A 13,532-nucleotide genomic window follows, 5' to 3' on the forward strand; every position below is an offset into this window, starting at 1 on the left:
ATATTCAAGTTGACTGAATCAATTTTATCACTGGTTAAACGAAACTCAGAGAAGAGAGAAAGTAACAAAATGAAAAATAAAATCAAAAAGGGTGAAAAAACGAGGATTTTGTCAGCCAGCGGTTTGCATCACTGGTTAATCCGACCGACAACGCGAAAAACCACCTAATCTGTTCATACTTAACAAAAAAGTAACCGTACTATTAAAATGGGAAGCAGAAGAAAAAGAAATAAATAGTTCACAACTGGGCAAGTTGCTAGGAATTTTTATGATATTACAATAAGGTAATCTTGTTTCTTGGGCAAGCAAAACGAACTATAAAACCCTGCAATGCTCAGCAAAAATAGCCACACAAATAGCTTAACCCTTTCCCTGGGCATTTGCCTTTGTAAATTTAATTATTTTCAGCAGAAATCTAGGCTATTTTCCTACTCAACAATCTGGTAATTATTTCGCAGCTCATATTACTGACTTGAAAATAAAGTAAACATACCACTTGATGCCTTTTTTATGCTCTTTCCAAGAATAGTAATCAATTTGGTTACAAATGAATTTTGCCCCTACCCCTCTATATACCAATTCATGGTGAATAGGCCTATTTGCACATTAAAGGGGATGGGAGTAAATTTCATTTCTGATGCAAATGAGTGGTAAGTTTAAACTTCACCCCCCCCAATGTGCAAATATGTACTGTGAATTGGTATATAGGCCTATAGGGGTGGGGGTAAAATTCACTTGACAAAATGATTATATTTGTAAAGAGCATGAGAAAAGGCATTAAGTGGCATGTTCACCTTTTTTGTTAGTCAATAGCCTAGTACAAACTGCAAAATATTGGCAATTTTTTGCAGTTCATATTAGCCTATTGACTTACAAATAAAGTAATCATAGGCTAGCCTACCACTTGATGCCTTTTTTATGGTCTTTCCAAATATAATAATCATTTCTGTTGGAAATGGATTTTACCCCCACCCCTATATATACCAATTCAGGGTATATAGGCTATTTGCACATTAGGAGAGGGTGGAGGTAAAGCTTAAACTTACCTCTCATTTATATCAGAAATAAAATTGGTAAATTTTTACCAAATCATATTATTGACTTTCAAATAAAGTGAATATTAGCCAGCCCCCCCTTATATTTGTCAATTCAGGATATATATTTGCAGATTTGGGGGTGAGTTTTAGGTTAGGTTAGGGGGGGGGGCTAAAATTAATTTCCAACAAAACTGATTATCATATTTGTAATCAGCATAAAAAAAGGCATTGAATGGTATATTCACTTTAGCTTTTACTCAATAATATGATTTGGTAAAAATTAACCCCCCCCCCCTCCCGAATTTGCAAATATATATCCTGAATTGGTATATATAGGGGTGGGGATAAAATTCATTTCCAACAAAAATGATTATTATATTTAAAATGAGCATAAAAAAGGCATCAAGTGGTTTGTTTAATTTATTCGTAAGTCAATAATATGAACTGCAAAAAATTTACCAACAATCTTTTAAAATGTGGCCCAATAATTCCTAGCTTACAATAATAATTGAGGTACTAGTACAGTGGTTGCCCTAGTATTAGCCTATTTAAGGAAACATTATAATATCAATATTTATACTTTATAATATGCTGTAAATTATAGCCTACTAGGCCTTAATAATTTGGTAAAATTCTACTTTTGCTATCTTGGAAAGGGGTTAGGTTAGGAAAATGAAACTTTCAGAGGGGGGGTCTACAGGCTAAATTATGTCCTGGAAAGGTATTTTGAAATACCTACCTCTACTGCTTCTTCCTCTAGAGGGTTTTGAAATTTGCCTACATGACAGGGTTATACTTATTGAAATTTTGACAAAACAACATTTTACCTTAATTTTCAGTTATCATAAAATGCAATTCCTATTATTTGAGTAAATTTTACCACCATGTTAATGTTGTTTTTCAAAATTTAGGAAATGTATTTGCATATTTTTAAAACCTTATAAATTGGGATTGAGCAAAGTTGTGAAGCTGAAAACAATTTTTGGTGAAGAAGTCAAGTTTGGTTAATGCTAATGAAATAAAATAGGATGAATATAAAATAGTTTAGAAACAAATTTGGGCCATATATTTGCAAATTAGGGGTGAGGGGATGTTTGGTAAAGCATAGCATATATTAAATATGTAACCTAACCTAGGTAAATTCCCCCCTCCCTCTTAAGGTCCAAAAAGAATCATTTAAGTACTGTTACTCATTGAGAAGCCACAGCTTTGCAATCATTTATCTGTAGTGGTCTCTTGCAAAGAGCCTGTTTGATGGGTTTTGTGACTGGTTTCCTTAAACAGATATTGAAATTAATAATCATGTCAAACTTAGAACAAAAAAATTATCACAAACAAGAGCAGGGCTACCCTCTGCATAAATCCTCTAAAGAGCAGAGCATCATTCATCTTTCCCTGAAAACAATTTGTATTTGAACAGTGCACACCATTGACAACATCATTGACAACACAACAGCAAAGTGAAATCACAAGGCTAATCAAGGCTATAAGAGCTACTGCAAAAAGAGTGGGACTTAACCCCTTTCAAATCAAACAGTTTGTGGTAACAAACTGTAAGTAAGGAGCAACCCAGCTCAATGGTAACCAAAAGTCTAAAAAACAGAATTTTGACACCAATAGATACATTAAAAGAATCAGATTTTAATTGTGTTTCAAATATATAAGTTTCATCAAGTTTAATCTTACCCATCAAAAGTTAAGCACCTGAGAAAATTTGGCTTATTTTTGAAAAAAGGGGAAAAGACCTCCTAAAAGTTATAGAACCTTAATAAAAATCACACCATCATATTCAGCGTATCAGAGAACCCTACTGTAGAGGTTTCAAGCTCCTATCTACAAAAATGTGGAATTTTGCATTTCTTGCCAGAAGAAAGATCATGGATGCGTGTTTATTTGTTTGTTGTTTTTTTTCCTGGGGTGATTGTATTGACCCAGTGGTCCTAGAATATTGTGGGAGGGCTCATTCGAATGGAAATTAAAAGTTCCAGTGCCCTTTTTAAGTGACCAAAAAAATGGAGGGCAACTAGGCCCCCTCCCATGCTCATTTTTTTCCCAAAGTCACCTGATCAAAATTGTGAGATAGCCATTTTGTTCAGCATGGTCAAAAATATGATAACTATGTTTTTTAGGATGACTTAATTCCCCAGGGGGAGGGCTGAAAGTTATGAACTTTACCCAATGTTAACATATAGTATTGGTTATTGGGAAGTATACAGACGTTTTCAGAGGGGATTTTTTCTGGTAGTGGGTCAGGGGTTATGTGGGAGGATCTTACCATGAAGGAAGTTTTCATGGGAGAAGGGACATTGCTATGAAGGGGGTGCCAGATTTCCCAGCATTATTTAAATAAAGATCAGAAATTAAATATAAGTTTTTCAACTGCAACAGAAGCTATATCAAAACCTAAAACAAACAGAAAATATTACATATATGTTTGGGTTCACCCCCTAGTCAATACCTTGCTCTTTAAGCCAAAGATTTTTTAGTACTTTCATAAGAGCTTTTTATTCTAATTAAGAGCCTTTGTGATTAAGCAGTCATTTTTAAAGAATTGGAACAAAATTCGAACTTTAGCTTAAAGAGCAAGGTACTGACTAGGGGGCAAAACCTCTAATATACGTATTAAAAATATATGAATATAGAACTTCATTATGTAAGTTAATTCATAAGTTACATATATTTATTACTAATAAAAACCTTTGTAAATAAAATTAAAGAAGTTTCAAGAAAGCCATTTAACCAAATAAAAGTAAATTAATATGCAAATTTTATTTTAATTATTCATGTACTGTGAGCCAAGATCAAAACCTGCATTAACTGAAAAATGTTCAAAAATTAAATAAAAAAACAAGTTTTTTAAACTGAAAGTAAGGAGCAACATTAAATTTTAAAACGAACAGAAATTATTCCATATATGAAAGTGGCTGTCCCCTCCTCAACCCCTTGCTCTTTATGCTAAAGTGTGACTGTCTCACAACTCTATTTTTTTTAAACAATAAAAAACTTTAGCGTAAAGAGCAAGGTGTTGAGGAGGGGACTGTCCCTTTCATATACGGAATAATTTCTGTTTGTTTTAAGTTTTAATGTTGCTCCTTACTTTCAGTTTAAAAAACTTGTTTTTTTTAATTTAATCTCTAAAAGGCTGGACTGACAATTGTACCTTACAGAGTACCAGGCATATTTCAAAAATCACATGTATTTTTGATAAAAATCAACATTACAGGAAGGTTAGTTCTAGAATCAATGTATTGGTGACTTTTAGTTTAGTTTTATTATATTAAAAGGATAATTTTTTTTTATCAAGACTTCTTTTGATTCTATTTCATAAATATAGAGAAAATTGATGCCTAAATAAAGCTTTTAAGTGAATATTGGTACATTTAAAGTCAATAAATTTAATTTTCTGAAGCAAAGCTTTGAATTATCAAATCAACAAACAATTTAGTAATTCATTTTAAATATAGTCGAGAGGAATGCATTTAAAGGGTAGGTAGTATGAAAAATTTTCTGCATATAAGACAAATGAAAATAGATTGATTATTTCATATTATTGACTTATCAATAAAGTAAAACATACCACTCAATGTCTTTTTTATGCTCTTTTCAAATATGATAATCACTTTTGTCATAAATAAATTTTACCCCCCACCCCTACATATACCAAATCAGGGTATATACTTGCACATTATGGGGTAGGGGTAAAGGTTATTTCTGATGCAAACAAGAGGTAAGTTTAAACTCCCTCCCACTGATATGCAAATATAAACCCTGAATTGGTATATATAGGGGTGGGGATAAAATTCATTTGCAGCAAAAGTGATTAGTATATTTGGAAAGAGCCCAAAAAAAGGCATCAAGGGATATGTTCACTTTATTCATAAGTCAATAATATGAACAGCAAAATATTTACTCTTTTTTAATTTTCAATATTATGGTATCATTATTTTTTCTGGCCATTTGAAATATTGACAAATTGAAATTTTATGAAAAAGCTGACCAACAATTACTTTCAATAAAAAAATGCCCCCTCCCCTACCTAATGGTGTTTATATCCTAAAGCTGAACTAAGTTTATAATAAGAAAAAGTCTTTTTAAATTCTAGAATTTTGAAAGAAGTACAGCAAAACCTACCTATACTAGAACCTACTTAAAATAGAAAACCCAATATACAGAAAATGTACTTATTTCCTTTAGCAAACCTTTTGATTTCTTATTGCAGTGCAAAATACCTTTTTAATACAGAAATGGAAAGTTAGGGAATAATAAGCTATTGTTTATGGTGTGCATAATATATAAAATGCATTAATAAATCAAAAGCTATGCAAATATACATTCTAATGAAAGGTTCTGATTTTAAGTCCTTAAAAGAATGCACCTCTTCTTAGCCCAGTCTGTATGTTATTTTTTGTTCTGAAAACCAAGGAGGATCCACCCTTTTTTAGTCCCTTTTGTTATCATTTTCATACCAGTTGGTTTAATAATTCCTAGAGAGTGAGGGTTCTGGCCTCTTTTGTGCCAAGGGCAAAATCTCAATTAACATCCCCTCCTTGTCTCCTAAAAATTTTCAGGCCAAATGTTTAGCAAAAATTTTATTTATTAACACAATTTTCATCAGTTAAACTATTTTTACTTATTTAAATCTGACTTTTCTCATAATATATTGTGTGGGAAAAAATGAAAATTCTGGCTTCAATTTGCTTATAATTACTGCCAACTTTGCCCTCTACTTTGTTTCAATAAAAATAAAATTTCAAAAATTAGGCAATGATTACAAATGTTACATTCCTATATGAAATGTTATATCTCTAAAGTTTCTATGTCCTGTATCTGGAGCATCAACATGCACAACTAACTCATAGTTTTGGTATTAAAGAATTAGATAATTGAATTAAAATCAACTTGGTGGAATTCATGAGAAACTTTAGAGCCATGGCTAATTACAGAAAAGTGAAGACAGATAGCCAAAGAGCCAAAACTTGGCTTCTGTAAGAGCCAAAACTTGCATAACTTTTCAGAATTGTATAAAAATGATTCATTGCACCTATTGATGTAGTACATATCCTAAGGCTGTATCCAATTTTATGAGGGAGGGTCTAACATATATTTGGAATGATAGTAAGCTAATTAGTGTTTTCAGCCATAGTATTAAATATGTGTAAAGGGGTATTTTCATCTTTTGGTTTGCAAATTAATCAAGAAAAGGAATAATTTAATATATAGGACAAGAATCAGATTAAAAAAAAACAAACTAGATAAGATTTTGGATGTTAGGCTATTCACTATCTAGGAAAATAGTTTAATTAGGTCAATATACCTTTCAGGAATGAACCCAGAGTCTTATTATTATCCTGGGAGATTTTTTCTACAGCATATGAAGATTTATGACTTTCTTTCTCTCTCTCTCTCTCTCTCTCAAAAAAAAAAAAATCAACTGTGATTTGGGTTAATTTCTACTGAGATTATAAGAACTGTGTTTTTGAATCCCAGATACCAAAATACAATGAAAGGCCAAAATTAGGATAAAAAAATGTTGTTAAGTTTAGATTATTATAGACCAATCTTCTGTGCAATTTACTGAGCCTTAGAAATGAGGAAAGAGTAGCATGACAACACCTTTCTAGAATATAGTTAAGGCCCTGGGCTGATTCTTGGAAATTTTGTCTGCTCAATTAGCTGCAAAGATAGCAAAAAGCACCTCGTCTAGAAATATACAATCTAGAAATACATCTATATTTCTTACATCTATGCTTTTATATTTAAGAGAATACTTCTAGAAATATACTAGAAATCTCCAAGTCAGTATTCTTTTGCAAATGTAATAGTCATTATCAATATAATTGGAACTAAGTCACTGCTAATGGGGTAAGACATAGCCCTGGGACAGTGTTTCCTAGCTTGGGGTATGTGTACTCCAAGGAGTACTACAAAAACTTCAGCATTGCAGAATACATAAAATTCTAGTACAGCATTGGAATAATAAAAACAAAATGTTTACCTGAGGAATAAGTTGCCAAACCATTTTATACAACCAGAACTGGTGCTGGATGGTTTTGACTTTTGGGTTGTCATATGGAAACACTACATAGGAGACTGCTACAGGAGTTGTTGCAAATAGAGTTTCAAGTTTGATATGTTGCGTTATGCTCATAAGTTAACAATTTAATTTGTGTAAATTACTATGCTTGTAAAAGTGGTCACAGTGTTTTCCCAAAGGACCTGATAAGAGAAGATCCTGATATTGATAACTGGATAGCAAGTGGAAAAATATCAATTTCATATGTAGGGTATGAAAGCTTCCCTAAACTACAATGTGTAATATGTGGAGATATATTTGGTAAATCTTTACCAAATCATATTATTGAGTTATGACTAAAGTGAATATACCACTCGATGCCTTTTTATGCTCTTTACAAATATAATAGTCATTTTTGTCAGAAATGAATTTTAGCCCCCACCACTATATGTACCAATTCAGGGTACCGTATATATTTGAACATTAGGGGGGTGGGGGGAAAGTTTAAACTTACCCTTCATTTATATCAAAAATAAAATTACCCCCACCCCCCCTAATGTGCAAATATATAGCCTGGATTGGTATATTTAGGGGTGGGGGCTAAAATTCATTTCTGACAAAAATGATTATTATATTTGTAAAGAGCATAAAAAGGCATTGAGTGGTATATTCACTTTGGTCGTAACTCAATAATATAATTTGGGAAATATTTATCATATATTTTTCAGTGGTTTTTAAAAACATTCCTTGCTCTTGAGAAATTTACAAACAAAATATGCTAATTATACAAATAAGAACCCTAGTTTTTTAGACATTTGGTAACAAAATAAGACTGAATCCAATTAAATGACATATGTTGAATCAGCAAACAAAAATGAAGTTAAAGCTTGTCAGCTAAATGTAGCAAAAATCACAAATTACTAAAAATTTGATTTTTCTCTGTATAAAAGATGTTGTTTTTTGTTTGCTCAGGAAAGATCAAGAAATAAAATAAACAACCTTCCTCTTTCAAACAATGCAATATTTTGAAAAATTCAAGATAAATCTGATGGTGTGGAGCAGGCAATTTTTACCAGAGTTAAAAATAGTAAATTCTTTGCTATTCAAGTTGACAATACTGATCTTACCATTTTTGAAATTTTTCTAGACAGTTCGCATCACTTGATCACTCACAAACCAGCACCTGGTCATGTGTTGACAGAATATACCAAAGGGAAGGTAACATTTAATGCAGTTAATAATTATTGCAAATATGATGGTATTAAATTTGAACTGAATTTATTGAAAAAAAAATAAACAAGAAATATATAAATATTTAACAAAGTCCACGTTATTGTACATATAAAAACAACAAAATATCTCAACTTAGTCTCCCCTGTAAGGCTCTATGGAGGGGAAAAAACATGGGAGAAACAAAACGAAAAATTAGACAAATATATCCATCAAACATTTTGTAAATAATACACTCACATCACCAACCCAAACAATCCTCCACCAAAAAAAAAAGCAAAAAATCCAAGCTAGGCAGGGGAGTAGTACACAATTCCACCTGCACAAATAAACAGCAGAATCAATCTGGAGACATAAATTTCTCTGAAAACCTGGGAAAACTTAATTGTTTGTAAGAAATTCTCTAACATACTTTTTGAAGATGCCAAACAAGTGGCAGCCCCATGAATACCCCAGGAGAGTGTTCCAAATCATTTTACAAGTTATCAGAGGGTTAAAGTCAAAGGGTCATTAGGTATCTGTATATTATTGGAAGGGCAGAAATAATAAGTCAAATGCTCAGAAATAAAAGATAAATTATTACATAGGATAGCAGGAAACTTAACCATGTAACCTCAAGAAACTGAAAGAAGCACAAGAGAGAAAATAAAAAGATCTCAAGTCTCTGTTGGATTATATTTCAAGTGATGGATTTCTGTGTTGGATAGGCCTATATGCAATCTATATCAGGCATTACTTTGGTCTTTAGGTTATGTCATAAGAGTAGCTCCTAATTTCAATTAGAATTGCTGTTGCATTCATAGACAAAATTTAGTTGGTAAAAACCATCCTACTGATTTGAAAGCAGTAGAAAAAAGTGCATAATTTCATAAAATCAAGATGATCAAACTCAAGATGCATTGAATTTTGGTGTCTCAAGATTAAAAGTGTTCATCCTATGTTGCTTTTTCACACAAAAGTTGACTATCTTGTTGTAAAGTTTTACTGTATTCTGGCTTAACTGTATTCCAGTTTATCTGTATCCCACCAACCTTCCTCCTTTCTAATACCTGTACATAGCCTTCTGTTTAATTGTCGCAGTAGAATTATAGATGAGTTCCTTTTTGCTATCTTTGAAAGTAGTTGAGGTAGGTGTATGTAACTTTCAGGAACAAAATTCAGATCCTAAGTTAAGCCACAAGAAGGCATATTAAAGATCATATCTCTACTCTTTTCGTATTTCTAAGGGTTGAAAGCTTTCATTGAAGAGAAGTTTATAGCCTACCTGTCTTAACCTTGGAGGAATCTATTTTTCCTTAATTTTGGTTTGATCTACTTTGCCTTTGACTTTAGGTTTTCAAAATACAATTCTGAGGATTTTACTAGGATTTAAGCAATTAGCCTACCAGGATGGTTTTGTAAGCCTGAGCCAAATTTTTACAAATTCTTCTAAACCTTGTTAATCAGGTTTTAGCAAATTCATGAGGTCAAAAACTCTGTTTTTGGGTCTCATATTTACTGTAGATCAGTTTCTGAGAATTTCACTTTCATGCCATAAAGTTTGTCTAAGTTCATCAATGATTAGGCACCCTTTGAAAGGTTAGAGGCTAGATTACCCATAAATCCTTCCCATGGCATAACCTTGTCATGGTTATGCCCTTTTCATACTTGTCTAAGTTTATTGTAGCTACTTCAGAAAAAGGAATCCTGCACCAAAGTTACCAAATGTTTGGTTGGAATGGAACATATATTTCTGAGAAACATACTCGAGATTAAAAAGGGCGAGGATGGATTTTATTTAATATTTTGAAGTAAACAATTCTTACTTTTGGTATGCAGAAAAAATTAGGGTTACTGGATTTCAGGATTGCCACTGCCTTAAGTCATTAGGCCAAGGCACTTGTACAATACAAAATTGAAAAAAAAATTTATATCCCAAAATAAGGCTTCCCAAATTTGCATTCTAAAGTTCCAGGGCTGATGCAACCCTAATCTACAAAAAGAGATGGGTTGGGGGATGGATCTCTTAGAATAGAACCTGAAAAGTGGCTGGTAAATTCTTTTGTTTTAGTGGACTTGACAATTGTATCCTTTAGTTGTGAAAGCCTGAATGCAAAAAAAAAAAAAAATAAAAAAAATGAAATAAATAATCCTGCTTTCCCAAAAGATGAGGTCCAAAAAACGGTTGAATCTTTTATGATTGGCTTGAGCTTTATATTCTTGAATCTTTATGCTAAGGATATCTCAATCTATAAGAAAAAAAACACAAACATTGGTTTGCTTGGCAACAAGGCCTGTAAAATGACACAAAATTTTTATTTGAAGAGGTTGAAACTTACATGTTTCACGAGTAAAGAGAACCCTAATGTACTAAAAAATTAGGTTGGGGGTGTGTGGGCCCCCAACCTAAGTTGGTAGGGATTGTTTCAAGATGAGCAGAAAAAAGTCTTTCTCATTGATTTGAAATTTCTATCTGTAAGTCCTTGGGGTAGTGGGCCCCAGTGCACAAAAAAAACAGTACAAAAAGTAGCCAAGTTTGTTTTTCCTCTGAACAGCTTGAATCTTACATCTGTATGTCCCTTGGCCAGTGGGATACTAATATATTCAACAATGGGTGGGTTATAGGGCTCTAGAAAATAGAAATATAACTTGGCTCAAAACTTACTGATTGGCTTAAAGCTTATAGCTACTGGTCTTTGAGCCAATCAGACTCAAATGCATAGAAAAACGAAAACGCACGTTGTGCTGCCCAAGAAGGGCCAAAAACTTTTCAGTGTGTTTCAAAATCTATTCCTAACCCTGGCTCAAGGATAGCCTAATCTATAACCTAAATTTTCAGGCTGGGGCACAATCCCCACAACTGACACCCAAAAATCAGCAAAGGACTTTCTTTTTCTGGTCAGCTTGCATCTTGTATCTACAAGTCTTTGGGTCAAGGTGACCCTACTGTATAGAGAGATAAGGAAGTGAAAAAAATTACCCCAATTAGGGCCCAAAGAAAGGCTAAAGACCTTCTTTTGAAAAGTATTAAAATTACGTCGTAATTCTTGTAGTTAAGGAGGCCTTTGTGCACAGAGAAAACTAGAAAAAAATTTCTTCCCTCAAAAATATTTGTGGGCATGAATATATAATTTAGAGTTCTCATTTAGCATTTGACCTATGAACATCTATTGATGGTTAAGCCAGATTAAATTTGGAATAAATTACAGTGGATTGCAGTGACCGTCAGTTTCGCAATAGGTGAAATGATCAATTGATATTTACGGACTATTTTACCATTGGATATGTTTACTCACTCATATAAGGTGCTCTATTATTCTACTATCTTTTTAATTTGATTTAATAATATAATTCAATTTTGCTAATAAGTGAGCAGAAGAGGGGAGTTTCTTGTCGCAAGGGCTGTGTACCTGCCGGGAGTGTGACTCCCTTAAACTGTGGGGATCTGGTAGCAAGAAACTACGCTTCCTTCACTTATTGGTATCTGGTTCTTATGGTATGTACAGTGAATAATGGACTTGTTTTTTTGCTGGTTTTAAATTTTTGCAATTTAACCGTGATAATGGAGTGAATGAAAACGAAATACTGAAATTTGGAAAGGAGTTTTTTCTGGACTTGCCGACTAAAAACTAGCAGAGCCGCGATTGCAACTAGTTTCTGTCACTGGCAGCCAATGAAAACGCTTCTGTTTTAGGATGCTATTTGCGTGTATCTTTTTGTGCTTGACAAAGTTACTTTGTCCGGTTACCATTTAAATGACCAGCTTTTGATATCTTTCCCCGTGATTCCTTAAATTTTATAATAATTTTGTTTGATGTGTGAGTGAGGAGGAGGAGGGCCACTGAATTTGGGTCTCAACTATAAGTTTTTCTTTTGTCGGACTTTTAATAGCATGTAATCTCTAGTCTAGGAATACTCGTAGGTCAGAAAGAATTCGAAGAAAAATTGAGAGGTATTGGGAAGAAACCAAAGTTTTAGAGGCTTAGAAATTTCTGCTGAAAATAAGAAAACTCTAAAAAAAAATAGTATGACAGTAGTAATTATTATAATTGTAGGCTGGTTTAAATAGTGAATTAATCGTCTTTTTATTTGGAAATTTCGAATGAAGTATGCTATGTAACATGAAACCAGTTAATACCGTTATGGGGTGAGGAAAATAAAACATTAATTCCAAGAATCTCAGAAGGTTATTTACTCAGAATTTACGAAGATCGCCCCCCCCCCCCCCAATGAAATGAGTCTCGTGAAGCCTCTGCTGGCTAGTGCTGGGGAAAAAGAGAAAGAAAAAAAAGACACGTTTTGGTACCAAGCAATTTTTGTAATTTCCAAGAATCTGTTTCATAATTAATTTTAGTATTGAAATAAAAATAAATAGCTTCTATCATTAACGAATCAGCATTGTATTTGGATGAATTTTTTTTCACTTGGTTTTTTTTTTCTACACTCCTTTTTTGCTTTCCACTTGCAAAGGGGCCTGGGAAGGGGAGTACTCAGTATGGGGACTTTGAACACCGGTTTTAGGATTTTTGATCACAGAGACTTCAGTGGTAGACTTTTTATGGTTTCAAGCCCTTACGCTCCAGAAATGATACTAAAATTGGGTTTTGGTGCAATAAGGAATTATATGATGGTGTTGTCATGAGGAAATTATGAAAAGTGTTTAAATGTGAGTGTTAGATTTCAAATAATATTAAACAGTTCTCCATGATATTCTAGTGCCCTATCAGTACTGGAGGAATAAAACAGGAAAAGGGACACTTGTCAGTGTTTCCGACTCTTTTTAAAAGTTTCTAGATTTTTTTTAATGAATATTTACTATTAATTTAAATAATAGCTCTCATTCCTGAATCAGCATTAACGCCAAGTTCTTCTGGTGAGATAGTGTTTCTTTTTTTCATGTGTCTTTGAGGTTTTGGCTACTATGGGCTTTCTCTGTACTAGAGTAACCATGCTGCAACTATGACCTTCAATTTTGTTTTAGCCTTGGGCCTGAAAAGCTCTGCTAATTTTCAAATATATAGGACATAAGGATACATAGTTTTTTTTTGGATGAGGGGGGGGGGGGCTGGTGTTATATCAAAGGGTATAAAAGAAAAGAACTAAAGAATTAACCAACAAATAAAGACCATTTCATCCGAGCCAGCTTTTGTCACATCCGACAAAATGGGCTGAATTAAATTCTTAGTTATATTATTGATTTGAATAGGGCTGAGCTGAATGTGGTTGATTTGAATGGGGCTTGTGTCAGTTAAATGAGGGTTGACTTGCACAGA

General features: G+C 33.0%; 1 protein-coding gene across 4 annotated transcripts in view; it reads left to right on the top strand.

Annotated features, from left to right (window-relative positions):
- Positions 1 to 202: 202 nt before the first annotated feature.
- LOC148953473 (E3 ubiquitin-protein ligase SH3RF3-like) overlaps positions 203 to 13,532 on the top strand; it is a 207,187-nt gene continuing 193,857 nt past the window's right edge. For 3 of the 4 annotated variants that reach the window (XM_089088552.1, XM_089088551.1, XM_089088554.1), the window contains exon 1: positions 203 to 284. The gene's annotated coding sequence lies outside the window, so the exon portion shown is untranslated. Of the gene's footprint in view, positions 285 to 352; positions 444 to 13,532 lie in introns of those variants that run through there. The other variant, XM_089088553.1, reaches the window with a different exon arrangement.

The sequence above is a fragment of the Artemia sp. Qi Xiang Cuo genome, chromosome 4 (genome assembly GCF_049724085.1).
Source record: "Artemia sp. Qi Xiang Cuo chromosome 4, ASM4972408v1, whole genome shotgun sequence".
Lineage (NCBI taxonomy): Eukaryota > Metazoa > Arthropoda > Branchiopoda > Anostraca > Artemiidae > Artemia > Artemia sp. Qi Xiang Cuo.